Below are 20322 nucleotides of genomic sequence, written 5' to 3'. Positions count from 1 at the left end.
TAAATAATAATTTGAGTAGACTCGTATGATAAGCTGCATCTACATTACAAAGTGAGGAGGCTCTGAGGTACATCCTTTGTCCCCCGTCATCTTTTGGCTCAGATGCTTCAGTTTGCTTCCAAGAGAAAGGAGAGCTGGCTGGCAGATCTGACACTGGCTGACAGGAGTTGGGATGTGACTTCCAGGGTCCAAGATGGGAATGAACAGAGGAAATCACACCTACCCTGCAGTGCAGATACAGCCATTCTGCTCCTTGGCCACATATCTGTCATAAAAGCTCTAGCTGGCAGATTTCATTCGGAAGCTCATTTTACAGCTGAGAACACCGTGACTCAAAAGGCATAAATGTGTTATTACCTTCAGAAACGTAGCAAGCACAAGACAGAGCTAAGAATGAGACATTTCCCATGCCCATATTCAGACCTCTTACCATAGACATGCCATCTAGGTAAATAACTACATTAACAGGAATATTACCTTCTAGATGTTGCATACAAAAGAATTGGATGTCATATTGAATGTTCCTACCTTTGCTTTGGGAACAGCCCATATTTTAATTGTTCAGTACTGCACTGGACTTCGTTAAATAAGAAGGTTAAGTGATAATAAGAATCTAAACAAACATCTCAGTTAATCTCAGCAGAATTGAGTTTATGCAGAGCTGAATGTGACTTCTAGAAGTCGCTAGTCAGAAACAATTAGAAAGTATCTAATTTTATCTCAGAAACGGGAATACTGACCAACATAAAACCACAGCATTCCAAGTTCAGGTGCAAGAAAATGCATGTTAATGTTGATCCTAAAAATAAGTACATAAATAAGCATGGCTTGCAAATGCAAGGAGAGAAATTTAAATTTGTTTTTAAGGTTTAACTTACAGGGAAGTGTTTTTTTTTTTTTGAGAAATAATTAAAGCTGAGGACATTCATGAGACAAGCCACAAAAAAGAAGCTATAATCCATGTCAGGTAGACCTTGCTCCCAGAATACACAACCAGGAACACATCTACTGTGGTGTGGTGCAATGAGTAGATGGTTGTGATTACAAGAAAGGTCAAGCATGACACACAGCCTTGATGCAAAATGGTAGAAAACTTAAATCCTCTTGCACATCTTCCTTCCCCATTAGAAACCAAGTGTTTGAATAACACTAAAAGGTGTTTGACACAAACAGGATGCTTAGTGTGCAATATAACACATGGTCATACTTAGAACTTACTACTGCTACCAGGCAGCCATACTACAGCTCTGACTCGTGAGATGGCAAGAACCTTCCTTAATTCAAACAGAATCCATTGAGAGCAGTCATTGCTGCCTGATCCAGCCTGTATAGTGCTTATTATTGTTTCAAGCATACAGTAGTCCTAGCAGTATTCAAAACAGATCTTCTGTTCTAGTTTACTACCAAGTTGTGTGAGTAGTCATACAGCACAATTGAGGGGATGATAGGGAATGGAGAACCACAACCATTTTGTGACCATTTTCTGATGGTCCTGGACTACAGCCTACTCAGAGGCATTCTTCTAAATGAATGCTGTACAAGAAGCCAGCTTTTCTCTTTGGCAACCAAAATAAAAAAGATCTGTGAGAAAAACTCTCTCTCTCCCTAGAACAGTTAGTGCTAACAGAACAATTTGCTATTCTATAAAAAAATAACTCTAGCAAACTCATATTTATATTTTTCACAACATCAGTTGTTGTTTGTTAATAATCTGACTGAACATTCAGTGAAGTTACATTACCCAGGTGCAACAACGTACCTGCACTCAGTTGTATCCTGCTTTGTGTTCTAGATGTGTAAGATAGGAGTTTCCAAATTATGGGTAGTGCAAGAAGATGTCTAAGTATATATTTGAAAGGTTGGGGGGGGGGAATCAATTTCCTCTTACCAAGGATATATTTTTCAAGATTAATTTAAAATTGGTATTTTAGGTCAATATGTACTTGCTTAAACTGTGCATTCATATATCACTGCAAATACTAGATACGTTTTCTGCTCCTCATCTCCCCCTCAAAATCCTATCCTTTCCATTCACAGCTTATCTTCCTGTACTCTCCTTCAACAGATACATTCATCCATGGTAATCCTCTGTGAGGAGCAGTTCGAGAGGCATTTTTCACTAGTGACAACAGCAGCATGACCAATCCCTTATATCTTACCACTTATTTCCAGCCAAGTCCTGCCCCCTCAGTCACAAAGGTACAACTGTGCATGTGACTGTACTGCAAACCATGTAAGGAAATGACCCCTGGGGGTGGGGGAAAGGCTTTCTATTAAGCCTCATTTAGTTGCCTGACCCAATTCACTACAGACTTCCTTGAGTAATTACACTGACCCAATTGATGAAGAAATGCAAAAAGGAGATCAAAGAAGGAAGGACTACATCTATCAGAAATGCCCTGAAATAAGCAATCAAAGTACAATTTTATATCTGCCAGAAAGCCATCTTCACAGGGCAATTCACTTGCTTTCTCTGTGGAAGTTCAATGGTAGGTTGAGCTATCAGCTCTACTCAGGTCAGTGCTGTACTCCCAGGTGTTCGTAATCGCTGGCAATTTATAGATTTGACTTTTGCACCAAAAAACTATCTGATTCCTATCACTAGTTTTCCTTCTAAGAAACAGAGCCCTGGCAGGTTCCAGATTCTCTTATCCCCTGGCATTGGTAGATAGTAAGACAATGGCAGCAAGAGTTAACCATAACATAGCATTTTCACATAACTATTTATTGGAGAAGTCAGAAGTGGACATTTTGGAGGGCAGAGCACACAGTTCCAGCCAGATATGGCTATATCTCCATTTATTATAATGGGGTATAAACTGAAACTTTGACTGGGGAATCTGATGTGGTAATCATTGCTTTCTAATATCCCCCCCCCCCATTAGTTGACATGCCAATTGACATTACAAGCAAATAACACTATAGGATCCCACCCTCAAAGTGAATTCACTTGCATGTAGTGAGCTATATTCTGGGCTCTCTGAAGTCTGACTAACCAGGTTTCACAGAGTGATTCAAAGCAAGAATCTATCCCTACAATTATACAATGCCATTTTCACGGAGAGAAAAGAAAAAGAAAAAAAGAAAGTATGTCTAAATAATTTAAGTTCTTTGGTGCTAGCTGTATCCTTAATGAATTTGCAACACCCTTGAGATCCTCAAGACATTGCTCTCCAGAATGCTTTGCTGTAGTTCTGTCCAGTGGAGAATACAGGAGAGTTCCAAATTAACCCTTGTTTCCTGAGCTTTTCAAACCAAGAAAAGAAAAAAAGAAAATGGCAGTGCCATGTTTATTTCCTTGTTTAAAAACAAGGGATATTTGTCTTAGGATTTTATTGTTGCTTTTTTACACCTTTCCAGTAATTCACTTATTCCACAGGCTCATGTTTAGTGAAGTCTAAGACTATAGACAGTTTCAAGACCTCTCCTCCCCGAACCTGCAACTGGAGGGACACTCCAGCTTGGGAAATGCTTTACTGATACTGTTGCTATGGCAAAGCTTAATACAAGCTTACAGACTTGGCATGCAGCCAAGAAGAAAACAGGGAGGGCCAACACATGACATTTCACCCTTTGTTCTTTTCATACAATTTGCTTTCTGCAGCTCTTCTCATGAGCATAAAAAATGTTTCAGCTTCAATTATCTCCACAGGATCTTCATTTTTTCCCTTTTCATTTTTGCTCAACAAAAAGGACAGTCACAGCTATTGTGTTACAGATTTTTTTCCAAATCCCAATGCAATACATGTGTTCACAGCAAATAACTCCTACAAACATTGTTATCACCTGTGCTCTTCACTTCCTCCCTACTAAAAGAAGCCATATAGGAAGTTAGGAATATAAACCTAATGGCTTCCTTTGAAAGCCAGTTCAGCTTGATAGCAGACAAGCATAACATTTTCTGAAAAAGGTAGCAGCTTATTGTAAAAAGCAGCTTTTTGTTCATCATCATAAAGAGAGCTTACAAAACCCATCACTTACTGTATCACTGGTTATGTCCCATCACCTTCAGCCAATGTTGAACAGTGTTCGTATAATCTGATTTTATAGCTATATTCACTTGACCTTGGACTTTAACATGAACTGTAACAATTTCAAAGTACAACTTTTTAAATATAAGGGACAAAAGGCATTTCTTGTTGAAAAATATTGTAAACCTACATAGATGTATTTTAACATAAAAAAAGCACAGAGGGATAAAAAGCCTTATAGGTTTATGCATTTATTTCAACTATGAAAGGCAAAAGAAGATATAAAAGGACATTAAACGGCCTTTGAAACTTCTTGATGAGTCTAGGAGACACTATTTTAGCTCCTAAGTTTTGGTATCATTGAGATTGCTGGGTTAAGCCAGTTTCACAGAGTGTTAACAGAGCATCATGAGACAGCAGCATCCACGCTATAGCACATCCTGGAACCTGGCCTATTTACAGAAATTAGCAATGTTTAGTCAAGAAATTAGATGCTGAGCAGGCTGTTTATCTTGTCTATATGAACAAGCATCTAAAGGATTTGGACACAATACTATCCAAAATGGCAAAATAAAAATAATACTAAGGAAGAACTGAGTGCAACAGGAATCACAGGATCCAGTGGCTCCCAGCCTCCTCCAAATGCCAAGGTATTGACTCTGGAACCCAAACCATGACAAGGAAAAGGACGTAAGTCCCTCTCTCCATACAATGGTCTCATAGGGAGACCATTTGACTGCACTTGTTGAAGAATAAATTTCAAAACACAGGATACCACAACCTCTATATGGCCACTAGTTCAACATACTCATTTTTAGCAAATACAGTTTCTAAGCTCCCTGAAGTACTGGCCTTTCCCAGTCAGCCTCTCATGTCCACAATGGGTTCACAGGATGCCTGGATACTATACATGAGCTCAGGGATCATGCAGATGGGAAGCCTAGAGTGGCATATGGACATCTTTTCTCCTGCAGGCCTACCAGCCTCCAAGATATTTGATCAAGCAGAGGATGGGCTTGGTCAAGGTCATTATGATGAACACTTACTGTGGAAGGCATTGGGCTTTTATGGCATAGGCATGAGCCCTTATCTCCCGACAGGGTTTGGATGATGGTCTTCCTTCATGGCTTCTGAACACTGGGTAGTGTCCTTCTGCCATACCATCCCCACCTGTGAGCTACATCTAAGACCAGGATGCCCATACCACCTTCTAGCTCAGGGCAGCCCAACTGAGCAAGGCCTGCAGGATTTAATGCCTTCCGGATGTCTTTGAATTCTGTTGACTTTATACCCTAGTTCAAAAAAAGCTTTTCCCAATCCAGGAAAGCAACAAAGCTTGAGGTTAAATACACATGTAATATGTACAGAATAAAAGCCTCAGACTTCAACTGAGCAAGAACTGAAACAGTACCTGGTATCTATTACCTGATGTCATTACCATTCCAAAACAAAATGATTTCAGAAATTCACTCCTTTTAAAATGCTGAGGCTTTAGTTTTGTTCAGATTCTAAAACAAAATTTTAATTTGAACTGTCTTTTACAACAATGAAAATTTATCTATTTATCTCCCAACTGATTCTTACAAAAATCCATAATAAAGACAACAATTTCACTACAGAAACAAAAGACTAGACTACTCTGTTGTCAGCTGTGTCCTCACAGTAATCAACTGTGAGCCTAGACTTCCAAACTCCTCCATTAAATACATATCTTTGTGATCCACAGGACTAATCTTGTCTAACGCTTAGTCCTTACAGCACAGCATCTCAGTGAAAGGAACATGAATACTGCCTTTCCTAACATTATTTCATGAAGTGACAGAAAATATGATTGGCTTTGCTATCTATCACCATGGTTTGCAGGAAAAAACAAAAAACTTGAGAAGCACCCTAAAATTGTGAAAAACCTTAAATAATCTCAGTTTCTGAGTAAAGTAAGATCAAGAAGAAAAAGAATTGGTAGGCTAACAAAAACTTGTAAAGCAGGGGCAAGGAGAAAAATCCTTCAAGGAAAGCGAGAGAGATCAGTGACAATACTAATTTGGAGAAATGTGAAGTAAATGCTTGAGAAGTTGAACACATGATGAACACTGACAAATATATCAGTTCACTATTCATGAATAAGGACTCACAACCAGTCACAACCCTTAGTTACAGGGAAAAACATCTTCCCCTGTCACATGAAAATAACTAGCAGATCCGTGGCAAAAGCATCTGTTAGGATGCTACCAAGCAAGAGTAGCTAACACACAGCAGGGCTTTTTCTGCTAACATCAGTAGCACTTTAAGATATAATAATATTTTAATGCGAACAGTTACTCTGCTCTGTTGAAATGGCTGAATGTGGACTATTCCAGAAAAACACTACATAATCTGATGACTTTATGAATATAATGAAAATCTCATGTAACAATACAGAAGAGTTTAAAACTTCTGTAAGTCTATTTAGCCATCTGTCCAGCAAAAGGTCAATGTAACTGATTAACAGTTTAAAGACATGTGTAATGGAAAACACAAACTATTCTCTATGTAAGAAAGGATCTAAATCAGGAAAATTAATATTTTGATTCCATAGTCAGTCTTGTTAATAGCTTCCTGAAAGAGACCCATTCCATAATAAAAAGCTGCAGCAAAGGATTACAATGGCCATTTAACAGAGAGGTTTCAGTTATATTAGAAATATCAAGAACACCAAAATTTAAGGAACAGTTTTAGGACATTAGACCATTTTAATTACAAAGTTTATTGTCATAGAGAACAAACTGCACTTGATCAGACACTAAAAACTGTTCGAGAAGTAACTCTGAAAATGTCACTCTTCCTACATTTTCAGTCCCATTTCTAGGGCTGCTCGCTTGAAAATGGCTTGTACTTTTAGAATACGATTACAGCAAATCTATGTTCCGTATCATTAGGAAAGCACAAAGATGATGATCACCAGAAATACTGGAAAACAAATAGTATTTAAAGGGTGCATTTCTAACAAATACAGATTAGCAATGGCTAGAGGCCAAGCAGAGATAATTCTTTAGGTTAGCAACTCACATACTTGGAACTGCAAGAAGGTATCAGTTTCCAAACTGCAGAGTACTTCCCTGTTGTCTATGGAGACTTGCTCAGTCTCTTGATGATGACTCCTTTGCCTTTTGCCACTATAGTGAACTCCTGCCTCCACATATCTATCTAAAAGACATTCTGCCCTGAACATATCAGGCCTAAGGTGCATATACAGCAAATCTAGCACTTCAGGGATGTATCTGGCCTCCTGTACACAACATCAAGTACAGTAGCACTTGAGGGCTGCTGCCTATTTGAAAAATCCCAACATCACCTCTATGAAGATGTGCTAGAAGCACCCAAACTGGTAGGATCTTAGATGTCTAAAAGCCTTAATCAAAGTTACACCATCTTTTAAATCTACCAAGTTAGAAAGAGCAGATACATCCAGGAAGACTCAGGGGTACAGCAACCCTAAATTAAATGCAAACATACACTAAATTATATGTACTTTGGTACAGGTATAGAGCTGCACTCACAAATGACATTTCAGTGTGCTGACCTAAATTTAGTGAATGAGTAGGGCAGTTTTGGCTGAAATGATTTATCAAATTAGAACACTCTTTGAGCCAACAAAACAAGGATTTTAAATGAAAGTTTCATTCAAAAAAAAAAAGAAAAATATGTATGCATACTTCTAACTACAAATGTATCCATAAACACAGGGTTGGAAAGGGACCTCAAAAAAAATCATCAACTATACATACACCTTTCCTAACAAATGCTTGTCTAATCCATTCTAAAAAAAGTTCCAGGAAAAGAGGTCCATAACCCTTTCATGGATGACGAGCTTCCTCTCTGCTGAGAGAAATATGCCTCTCTGGACAAAAGTCAGAGCCATGAAGTAATTAACAGTGATAAAATAGAAATGACAATGAACACAAGCAAATTTTCACTGCAAATAAAGAGAAGCAGTATTACAATTGATCAAGATCGATCACAGAAAAACCTTTCACAGCGGGAATTATCCTGATATGCAGAGATGCTTTGGTAGTCTTTTCAATTAAACTTTGAACCCAAAGTATACTTGCACTTGCTCCTGTAAATTCATTCATATTCTGCATATTGCTCCTTTCCTGAACTTTCATCTTTTCTTGGAAGTACTACCAAGTCCTATTCAATCCAGTTATCTCCACCTCAATCATGGGCAAAGAGAGCTTGCTTACTTCATTTGATGTCATTCTCATATCTTTGCATTCCAGTATGCCCTCAAAGACATTCATTGGGCAGCCCCTGGCAAATTGCTGACTCTTTCCTCCACCCTATGCCAGCATTTTAAAGGTTCTCTTTGATCTTAACCTCAAGTCTAGGATCATTAAACCTTGCCAGGCTAGCAGAAGTTACAATAATAAATCATAAGCTTTTTCATTGTTTCTCAAAGATCATGGCATTTTCTAGAGCGTATATGCTCATATCCACTGTTTCAGTTCCAGTTGGTTTTCTAGTTCCAGTCCTGTTCAGTACTATTCTGAAATCTGGCAGGTTATCACATGAATAAACCCAAATGCACTTGAAAGTATATATGCATACATACATATGCACATACACATATATGTGTGTGCATATATACAAATATATATACATACACATACTACTCTTGCTCTTCAGTCACAATTAGTGTCTTTACTGTTTGAATTAAAACATCATTCAACATCTTAATAATAAAACAAATTAAAACACAGCACACTGACATCATCTGATTTTCTAGCTAAATCATATTTGTTGTGAATGCTGTGCTCAGGGTAAAGTTACCTTAAATTCAGTTTGCAATAAAATTATGAAGTTGTGTTGTGGTATTTTTTCTCATGTTTCTCTAGGGATTAAACCATGGAGACTAGACGGTTAAAGACATATTTCAGCCTCTAGTGATTCAGATATTTTGACTTTCAGAAAAATTTTAACTTGTGACACTGTCTAGCTGAAAGCAATAAGGTATCCAATCAAAGGCAGATGCTAGATTTTCTTATGCAGAGGAAATCTTTGCTCCAACATGAGAAATCCAACATAGCTGTCAGAATGGCATAAGCTTCAAAACACTTGGAATTGTAAAACTTTTCCACTGCTAGAACTTCTACAGTTTTATGATGCAGATATGCCAGGGAATTTTCTTTAATTCTCACTGAAATCCAGGTAGCTGTCTCTTGCTATTTGTGCATGTTATACTGCCTACTTGTGCTCCTAAATTAGGGAGAAATTAAAAATTATTTTCCAGAGGTCTTGATTTCTAGTCATTATGTTTTTATGTACATATGAACTAGCTAAATTATTATTATTATTATTTAATCAGCAGTTCCTCACAAATCAGAAGCCAGTGAATGTGTCAGGGAGCAGCAAAGGCCAGCTGCTCCCAAAGGGCCAGGGAGCCAGGTGTCAGACAGCAGGGGAGATGCCTCACCAATCCAGGCCCATCCCACAGTACCCAAGAAAGGCAAGCTAGTCAGGTCTGGAGACGGTAACCAGCTTCAGCCAAGAGTCCAGATCCTCAGGCAGGTTCATAGTGATTAGGTAGATCTAAGATCAAGTTGGAAAGTCAATTTGCAGGTCAGGATTAGGATCAGATCTGGCAAGAGGATCAGACAGTCCAGTGATTGCCGAGCAGGTCCAGAGTGACAAGACAGACCAGAATCCAAGCCAGATCAGTGCATGGCCAGGCATAGACATGGCTGTAGCTGAGCTGGAGACTGATGTTCCTACAGCATAGCTCAGGCAGGGACAGAAGGCCCTAGGGTGAGCTGAAATAGGGCTCCTGGGCCATTGGCAGAAGTGAGGGTAGAGACTCCAGGTGAGGCTAGACAGGAGCATTAAGGCATATTAGTATACTCAGGGCCTGACAGAAGGTTGCCTGAAATCAGTCAGATGCTGCCTCATTGAATCTCACTGTCTCAAGAAGCACATCATTCATCCTGAAGAACTATACACATTAAGAAAGAAGTCTTAGTCTACTATCTCCCTTTCATCATGACATCAGTAAAGAAAATCAAGAAATCATCTTTTGTGAAAGTGGGGCAAGTGAAATTGCCTACACCTCTCAATCTGTCTAAATCCTTTCATCCGTGCCAATTTAGTAGCTATGCTAATATTTAAGATATCTTCTTTTCCAGTATTTGCATGGAAAGAATTTTGTTCAAAAAATAGTTTGAATTAATGGGCAAAAGATGGTTCTAACTAGTGAGATTTTCATTAGATTTGTTTTTGTACAACACATGTAGTAATGATATAATTAGGCAAAGATATATTTCAAATTGCCCCGAGATCCAGATACACCAATAACACTTGATAAACCAAGGATCAAGTGGCTTAATTCTGCAACTTTCCCTCACATGCATATTCTCAGCAGTAAAAGGCAGTGAAATTGTTATAGTCAACCCATTAGGCCAGCAGAAACATCCATATAAATCATAAATACCACAAAACCTTACAAGATTAAGAGTGTTGGCAGATCATGCCAACAGAACTCAGGCCTTTCACATCAAAGATAGATGTGGTGAGGGGAAAGAAGGACAAATACCTTAGTAATACAAATCAATCTTCCTTGAAATTGTAAATGGAAGAACCACAAACCAGGGAATTAAAACAGAGTTCAACTGCTATTTCCATGACAAATGGGAAAGGCGGTTTTGTTTCACATGCAACCTGACAAAGAAACCAGTATTCCAAACTTTTCTCAGAGAAGGAAAATGAAGTCCTAAGCAAGCAGTGATTTCTGTATCTAGAAGACATCCAGAATGCAGCTAAGACTATGCTCATGTATGAGCAGAAAAAAACTGCAAGTCTTCTCAACCCAAGGAGAATCAATCTCTTTCGAAGTCAATTAAGCCTCAGCAAAAAAAAAATGTTTTGCACCAACCAGAAAAGCAATAGAATTCATAGAAAAATCTTACTGGCAAATACCTCTAAGAAACACATATCTCATGTTTAGATGACTCAGGTCGTTTAAACTACCAACTACCCTGGCAATATGTCCATTACTATCTTTTTCCTTGCAGTTGCTGGGCTTAGTTAACGGTAGAGTTTATTTTCAAATGGTTTAAAGAAAAGGAAAAAGTGAGATAGAGCACACACATGCAAATCTAACATGGTCACTGTTCAATATGTGCTGATTCATGCCCTGTTTTATTGTGCTTGCCCCTAGCAAAACACACACCTGTAACAGTGACCCAAAGCTATCTGAATGGGGTCAAAGAATAAAGGCCACCTTCTTATTACTGGTTAGAGCATGCTGCTAATAATGCCAAGGTCTTGGGTTCGATCCCCGTATGGGCCACTTGTTTCCCTGCTGAGCAGGGAGGTTGGACTAGATGATCTCCAGAGGTCCCTTCTAACCTTACTGATTCTATGATTAGCAGTCCTACATGCTTTCAGAACCCTACTGCTGGAACCATTCTGAGAGACTGTAAATGGTGAATTACTACAGCAAAGAAAGGAGGAAAACTCAAAACCTAGACCAAATCTCTGTTAGCACAAAAAGCTTAACTTTAATCCCTTGCATGATTTGATTTGATTGGAGCCTAATGTACTCTGGCTTTTCAAGTGCATGTTTTAATTAATTATTCTTCCTGTTTTCTCTCTCTTTACCTCCACAGCAAACAAGCTTTTTAAACATTAGGAGATAGTAGTCCAATCAGTGAAAAACATAAGCAGCACTCAGCATCTTAAATCTGAAGTTTGGAGCAATTAATTTGGAGTAACAGTTTACTTCAATGCTTTGGAAATGACAGAGCATGCAGACAGTTTCATCGTTCATCAATTTTAGAACATTTTATAAACAAGTGCTTGTAATTTAAAATCAATTATGATCTAATTCATATATGATTTTCAAATGATGATTTCATCATTTGACTTCATTAAAAAGATATTTAATTCCCAATTAGGAAACCAGTAATAAACCTAAAAATTATAAACATTTCCAACAGTTTTCGTTCTCCAACGCTTTGACTTATAAGCAAAGGCAAATTTTTATTTAGTCATACCATACTGTTATGTCTGAAAGTGATGTGTTACAAATGGAAGAAAGAATTTTATTTGGATGCTCAAATCTGTTTTCCACATATTTACAGTATCTGGTGAACATATTTTTCATTCTGTATTGCCATTTTTAATAGAAAGTATTTATTACTAGTACCTTTCTGACTGAAATTAGTTTTTCCAGTTTCACACATATTATTAATCACTTCCATTTTACCTTGACTGTACTCATATCTTGACTTAGCACAAAGCAATCAAATTGTCTGCATGTAAAATTCAGTGCAATATTGTCCCAGTTTTAACATACCCGGAAGACATGTAACAAACAACTCAAGGATATTCTGAGTAGTGGTAAACAGAAGATAATTGCTAGTGCATGAATATAGCCATTACACCCCTGTTCCACTATAATTTGCTTTTAACTTTAAAATTGGATAATTACCATGCAACGTTTGTCAGTGTCAGAATCAGAAGCATTGAAACAACAGGTATTTCTCCAAAACCATGCTAGCATTAACTTTCAGTTTATGTTGAAGACATCTTTACACCCAAATTCTTACATCTGGACTTTATGAATACATTCAACAGCATTTCTTTACAAGGACAAATAACCAGCAAATACTAGGCCTGTATCTTTTAGAGCATTTTCTGCACAGTGGGGATCCATTTAATAACAATAGAGCAAGAAACGTTCAGCCTCTGCTACAAATATGTTCAACAATACAAAACCATACTATGACTTAAAGTCATATCTGCCGTAGAAATTAGAATAACCCTGCAGTAGCGTTACACAGCATTCGGCTGTCAAATGCTGCCTAACATCAAGAAAAAGCTGAGATGCTGAAAAAAGGCGGCAGCACTGTTTGGGGGTAGAAGGGGGTTAAGACGCTTGGTGTGTGCTGTCTAGCCTCAGACTACTAACTGCAACAAGCTGCAGAATGGAGCTGTGGTCATATCACCACTTCATTCCCTAAGAAGGGACTCTTAATTTTCACTTAAGAGTACTTTGTGCAGCTTTCTGGAATGCAAGATATAAAGTTGAACTCTAAACAGAGTCTTCCACATCTGTCTGCAGCCACATATAACCATTCAGAAATCAGGAATAATGCAAAAACTTTAAAAGAAAAAAAAAAAGAAAAGAAAAAAGCCCAGCAAAGTTAGATGACACTTAATTCAAGCTTTAGGGTCATGGATGTAAATCAGAGCCTTTGCCCCTTAAGCCTGTATCTACAGACTAACATAGTAGACCTGGTGAAGAAAAGCAGTAAGGAAAAGATGTGCAAGAAATATGAATAGGTAATTTATCTGGTTTTAAGTTTTCCTACAAATCCCAGATCTGGAGAAGTTCAAACTTAGAGACACTCAAGGGTCCATTTTAATGGACTACTTCAATTCTATAGAATGAATTTCATACAGCCCTTACTCTTCAAAGAGATGCCCTTATAACCTGGGCATTCATTCACTCATTTGTCCCTTCGCTGCTGCCAGTGTCTTAAAAGAGAGGGCTGGCAGTGCGGAAGAGAACAGTAGCTTTGGTTCATTTGTCTTTGTGACTTTTTCCTCCTTGTAGGAAGGACTGCTATTCTGGAATCTAAGCAGAACGGATTAGGTTTTTGACAAGAGCCAATTTCATGGTGAGAAGCTTAAAATTCAGCCTGCTTTCAGAACTCCTGAGGTTTATCTCAGTTCTAAACTGTACCTCTAGAAGGGTTTGGTAAAGACCATGCTATGTGTCTTTCTATTCTTATCAAAACTTAAAGCCAAAGCAGGAAGAAAGGACGCCCTCCTCCTAGCTGCAGAAAGTAGAACAGCACTTAAAACCATATATGAGCCTTTTGTTCTTTACTTGGCTAGCAAAAATCCAAAAAGATTCTAATTCCTAGGAATAACTCAGATTCACTCTGCAATATGATCAAGAGACAGAACAACCCATCATGCGAAAGCAAAAGCAGTGGTTTACCTAGCTACTGGAAATTTCAGGATTTAGTTTAGTATTCTTCAGAAATATGGATGAAGAATTAGTGGTCTGCTGAAAAGTAATAAAGTAGGCAACTTTCCTTAGAGCTCCTAACCAGTTCTGGCTCTGAATTCCAAAAACAGAGTATTAATTCACTCAGAACTGCTGTAGAGACTCAAGGCAATTAAAAAAAATTACTTTCATGTAAGACAATAGTAACTCATTTTCTCTAATTTGTAGTAATTTTGATTAGGACAAATACAGCCTACCATTTTTTTTGCTTGCATTAAAGATTCACACTGTTCTTCCTTGCTTATGATTTTCCGTTATAATCCATTAAATGTTATAGCATTAGCAGGGATTTGACATACCAGATTTATTCAATAGTATTTCTCATACATCAGCATTTGTCCTCAAAGAATTGCACATTAAGTAGTGTTTTTAGTGAATTATCTGACCTTTCCCTCTTGAGTCTGCAGCTCCTAATTACAACTTCGCTTGTTTTGGTATGATATATAGGCAAGGTCAAATCATACCACACACTTGCAAATTTCCTCAAGAGACTCACAGAAATAAGCTATCTGCTTGTACAAACCATGGCTGCAAACATGTTCGGATTATCTGCATATTTTGTATTTGTGAGGTTTACAGTTCTAAGTTGCAACCAGGAAAATTGCTTTGATTTTTTGTAAGTTTCTGTGCTGAAGGCAAATAAAGTGTTATATGCTTACTGCCGCACATTGTTCTTTAAACTCCAGCTACATTTCTCCTGACAATTCCTTTTCTATCAATCCTCCTCCATCTTGGAATATCTCCCTGAAATTTGCTGACAGGACAGCAAAAGACACCTTCTGGTTGACATCATTTAAAGTTGATTCTACTAAAGGACATTTACATTTTTCAATCTTGGGTCAGAGACACAAACAATGTTAACAATTGATCTTCAATACATCAGCATTTTGAAACACAATAAGCAGGCTTATTTTTCTGAATTAACCTTAAAGCCCAAATAAGCCCAGCTCTCATTTCACACAGTCACATGCGTGGGAACTGTCAAATACATTGCTATTCACAAACAATACTTTCCTCCACTTAAAATCACTGTGAACTTGAACAGTAGAGCTTCATGAAACATGAAACAAAAAACACTTTCTCCCTAAAAAAAAAAAAAGAAAAAGAAAAAGAAAAAAAAAAAGAAATACCCACTACTCCTGTTGCTCTGTCAGCAACAGTCTCCATCTGTTTAAAAATATGTATGTATGTTTAAGATCAGCATAATTGTAATTGTATAGATATTTCAACCACACTTAATAAATTGCTGGCTGCATTCAATTATCTAATATGTTTCATTATTTTCTCTTAGCATATTAATATTACATGCAAACAGGAATCTTCTCTGAAAATTAGGTCAGCAGCAGAGATAAGAAGCAAACTCCCATCTCACAGGCTCGTGCTTTACTTCCTGCACCTTATGTTTATGTCATGCTTCTACCTCACCTGCCCTCCTCACCCCCAGGCTGTGACCACAAACTCTTCCTTCCCTTTGGGCAGGAAAACAGCAAATCAGCATTGGAGGTTTTGCAACTTTCCCTTCTCATACTGGGTTTCAACTCTTCCCTTCTCATTTCCATACAGTTCAACCACAGCTAGGCAAAAGTTTTCAAATATAAAGATACGCCTACTGCAGGAGATTGCAAGACTATTCCTAAGCAATTGTGTAGCCAGCTTCACATAGGAGAGACTTCAATTAAGAATATCAAAATCCCTATCTTTCTCATTCCTGTTGTGTCTTCATTTCACATTCAGGCTCTAAATATCTAAACTGAAATTCAGCTAGATGCTAGCATGACTTTGGGGCTCCCTCAGGAACAAGGAGTGTTTCAACCTCAAACCATCACTACTTCTGGAATACCAATGGTTTTTGCTTTGTGTTCCAGCCCATTTACTAATGGCAATCTGTCATTATGAAGCACTAAGTCCAGAATATAACACAGGGTATATTTAGCAAATTTGCACTTCAGAAAATACTATCTTCACTGGAGTCAAACTCATCCTCTGCTGGAATTTTAACTGTGCTTCTTCCATGAAAAGCCTTCAATAGCATTATGCTGTTGATTCAGTTTGACCCTCCATGGCTTGTGTCAGTAATTAAGTTTTATTAAAGGATAGTGCTTGTTTAAAAGACATTGAAGGAAGCTGTTTTGTTGATTTAGTTTACAGCTTGGAAGGGTTTCAGTAAATACAGGATACCAGCTATTAAAGCACAATAGGTGAAAAGGCGGATTTTCTCCATAAAATACAAAAACTCACAGGGGTGTGTCCACAGTACACATTACTAACAACTGAGTAAGAACAACAGCCTGCTCAGCATTGTAGACACAATTCCTTCCCTCTGGAACGTAAAATAACAACAGTCAATGTAAAACAAGATTCTCTCCTGCTGCCAACTGTCATTGTTATGGTCCCAGCAGGCAGTGGAGACAGATTTTTCTAAAGCTGTGACAACAGGTGGGTGAGAAGGGCATTTGTCCTCAATTAGGGGGGAGGGGTGGAAGAAAATGGAAAAAAAGGGGGTGGGGGGAGGGAGAAAATCTAGCCATGACCACTGACTGCTGCTATTGCTACCAAAGGCAACTCTGCTCCCCTCGAAACAGGAGGAGCCTGGTGTGAAGGAGCCGACAAAAGGTTACTACTCAGGCAGCTCCACGAACTAGATTTCAAGGAGGTGTCTGAAGGACAAGAAGCCCACACTGTCAGCATACAGCAGTATGCCACCTATCCCCATGCCAGCAAGTGTAAAGGACAGCCAGGAACTCTACACAAGCTGTTATCACAGCCTTGGTATTCAGAGCATATACAGATAGAGAAGATGCTGAAAGACAGATTCAAGGGATAACTAAAGACGTTGAGTCTTGAGTGCTTTGCCAAGCAACTAAATCTACAACTTCTTACAAACACTTTCAAATATTTACTAACTGTTGTGGATCAATTTGAAAAGCCCTAGATATGAGGAGAAACTGCTGGAAAAAAAAAATATATATATATATATATACATACACACACACACACATATATGTATCTCCTTGGCCTCCAAAAAAACAAAGTAACAATTGAGATCTTGTAAGGCTATGGGAAATTTGTCCAAAAGTCTATATTCAGTTGTGAAGAAGCAATTCAAAAATAATTCAAGAAGTCAGGCAGTTATCTTGGGTTCCCACCACTTAGCTGGGGCTAATATTTTAAGAGGCAAGCTAGGGAATTAAGGTAAGTACCATAAGAAAAGATACCCTAAGGGAATAGCAGCTGCCAAAGAACACCACTAGCTGAGAAGAAAAGTAATGTGCTTATAACTTCTCCTTTACTTGATGGTCTTCATGACTTTAGAATAATGGTACCAGCAAAACATTAAACAATGTGTAGTATTGACTAAACTTTCTAACAATCCATCTAAGTGTGTTCTGTTAATAGCAACCAGAGGAAGCCTGGTTTATACCCGACAGTTAATAAGCCACAGAGGTATAGGGCAATGGGAAGCATTTTAGATTATCTCCTTTGCTTCTGATTAAAAATAAATAAATAAAATTCTTTTACAGGAACATTTATTTTTCCATAATTCCTAAAATAGCTTCCTCCTCCACTTCCAGAGTGGAAGTGGTTTTTGCTACAACATAGTGGAAGATAATTCTGACAATATATTAGTTTAGAAAAGAATGGCATCTATTTCCTTTGTCAAACAGATGAGTATGACTTGGACAGATTAGGCAGAAATTTAACCACATGCTGGCCAAAGCTGGGGGGTTGGGGGAAGCCTAGATTATAAAGGTGACCTGTTAATCCATCCGCATTGAAACTCTCCATTCTTACCACAACAGTCTAATTTTCTCTCCGTCTGTTCCAAATACCATCCTATTTAGCAAAGGAATCACCACTCCCCTGCTGGAAGCCAGATAAAATGGTTCAAATGGTCCTGTCTGTGCTAAGTAAAGGAAAAAAAACAGTCCTGTGGCTGGCAAACAGCCTGCCTCTGTCGCACAAGCAACTGAAACACATCTATGAGTTAAATGTCCAACTATCCAATCACCCTATAAAAATACTTACTTCCAATGAAGGAATTTGCTTTTATTACAGAATGGATTTTACTCTTCTTTTATCTTCAAAGAAACAGTCTGAATGCCTCAAGAATTGAAAATACGCAATTATTCAATTTTCAACTCTCAAGTCATGAAACTGGATGTGACACTAAATAGAGCCATGAGGAAAGTAAAGTAAAATTGCTGGAGGACTAATTCAGGTACAGGAGGACTGCTAGGAGAAGTCTTCCTATATTTAGTGCCTAATTTCTCCTTGGACAGCAGCCTAGGAATATAGCAAGTCAAATGACCTCCTCCTATGCCAGTTCCAGCATGCATTCTCTATTTCAGCCTTCATTTGAAGGTTTGGACCCTGCATTAATAGCTAGCTCCAGGAACAATCTAAAACGCAACGCAGGAGGGAATAAGTCCTTAGGAAAAGGATAGCACATGAAAAGACAAAATTGTCAGTAAAGGCCTAGCAATTTACACTGTAATTGTTTTTGTATTATGAGTATAATTACACAAAACAGAACAACAGAGTAAAAAGGGGTGAAAAAAACTGCCACTTTCATCGACTATTCGGACTGAAGCTGCTTAATGAAGGCTCAACAAAAGGTAGTTGAGAAGCCCCTGGTGACACTATTTTTGACCTAATAGATTAGAATCGACAGTGACTTATAGCCTACACTCCCCTTCAATGGCAATCCTGTGTGACCACTAGTTATGGAAAGTCCACTCCAAGCCCTTTTTTTTTTTAATCTCTTTCTCCATGTTGTATAAATATTTCACAAGGACACAGGAAGTTTGATGATATATGCCTTCCCCCACCACCACCAAGAGGAGAAAAGTCATGCCCATCAGTTTGGACAAAATATTTGATCAGCAAGATCATCAGTTTGTTGTTAAAGCCTCTGATTATCTCAGTGGCCACAGATATGCTGCTCTATCTGTTGTTCTTCATTGACTTCAAGACTGTAGTTCTTTGTCTTGCACCTAGACAGATGTTTCTCACTGCAACTTATAGACACTACGATGTTGTAAACAGTGACATCATCATGTAGGCAAACATGGCGAAGTCCAGTTGGATTTAGAAATTTCTCATTTACGATATTGTAACAGCTACTACTTGACGTGACATGCTTGTACTTTACAGAAAGTCAGAGAATTATTCCCATGTGATAGAACAGTCTGATCTGGAGTCCCCGTCAACAACCTAGGAGATGTGAAATGCGACGTGAATACAACTATACTGCATCTAGATATTTAAAGGGCTGTATGTCAAATATCTTCCTTCTTATTGTAATATACTTATCATTAGCTAATACTAAAAGAGAATTCAAATTTATTTCAAACACACAAAATGACCATATGGGCACTGCTATACTATAATGGCTGTTATAAATGATAGGACTTGTACCATATTTCAGGACCTACAAGCAAACTACAATAGTCTTGCAAAAATCATAATGCTCACATTGTATGCATTCATGCCACACCTGAGTATGAGAAATGGAAAATTCATTCAAACAAATGCTTCTTCAAATATTTTCCCCTCAAAGCTAAAGCCAAATTAAGGGCTGCATGGTCTTCCCACTGGATGACAGGAAAATGAAGATGGTCTGCATGCAAGAAACAATGAAACTGACTCAGACATAAGCATCAGGTGTTGCTGGGCTTAAATGAATTCTCTTCAGTTGTACTGGCAACTCAAATTTCTCCATGTGGCAATTTCTACTGCAGGCTTGTGAAACATCAGTAGCTACAGATTTTTCTCTTCCCATTTGTTCCTGAAGAAGAGGTTTTGCTGGTTGGAGAAACCATTGGGGGCAGGTTTAGATCAGTTGGTTAGAGCATGGTACAGCTAATGCCAAGGTTGCAGGTTCAATCCCTGTATGGGCTATGCTGAGGGCTGGATTAGGTCATCTCCAGAGGTCCCTTCCAACCTTACCATTCTATGGTTTTTCTGCAGGAAAGAAATGGATTACATGGCAAGACTGGCGTTCTCCCATCCTCCCTGAGACCACAGATTTGTAGACTGGAAGATGACAGGGTTTATCAAATGACCAGTCTGGTGAGACCTTGAAAGGACAGATCAGATAAATTGTTTATAACTAACCAAACTGAAACTCACATCCAGAGACTTCTCAGATTTTGCTTCAGGAAAGAATGGGTGTTTGAGTGGGCAGAATACACTGTGTCTGGCCATATGATGAGTGCTGCAGTACCAGCTGAAAGGAATCTGGCAAGAATCTTACAGATAACCAGGCACCGCTGCTAAGGAAAAGTAAACATTAACCCT

The sequence above is a fragment of the Rhea pennata genome, chromosome 8 (genome assembly GCF_028389875.1).
Source record: "Rhea pennata isolate bPtePen1 chromosome 8, bPtePen1.pri, whole genome shotgun sequence".
Classification (NCBI taxonomy): domain Eukaryota; kingdom Metazoa; phylum Chordata; class Aves; order Rheiformes; family Rheidae; genus Rhea; species Rhea pennata.
This window is presented reverse-complemented; position numbering follows the sequence as displayed.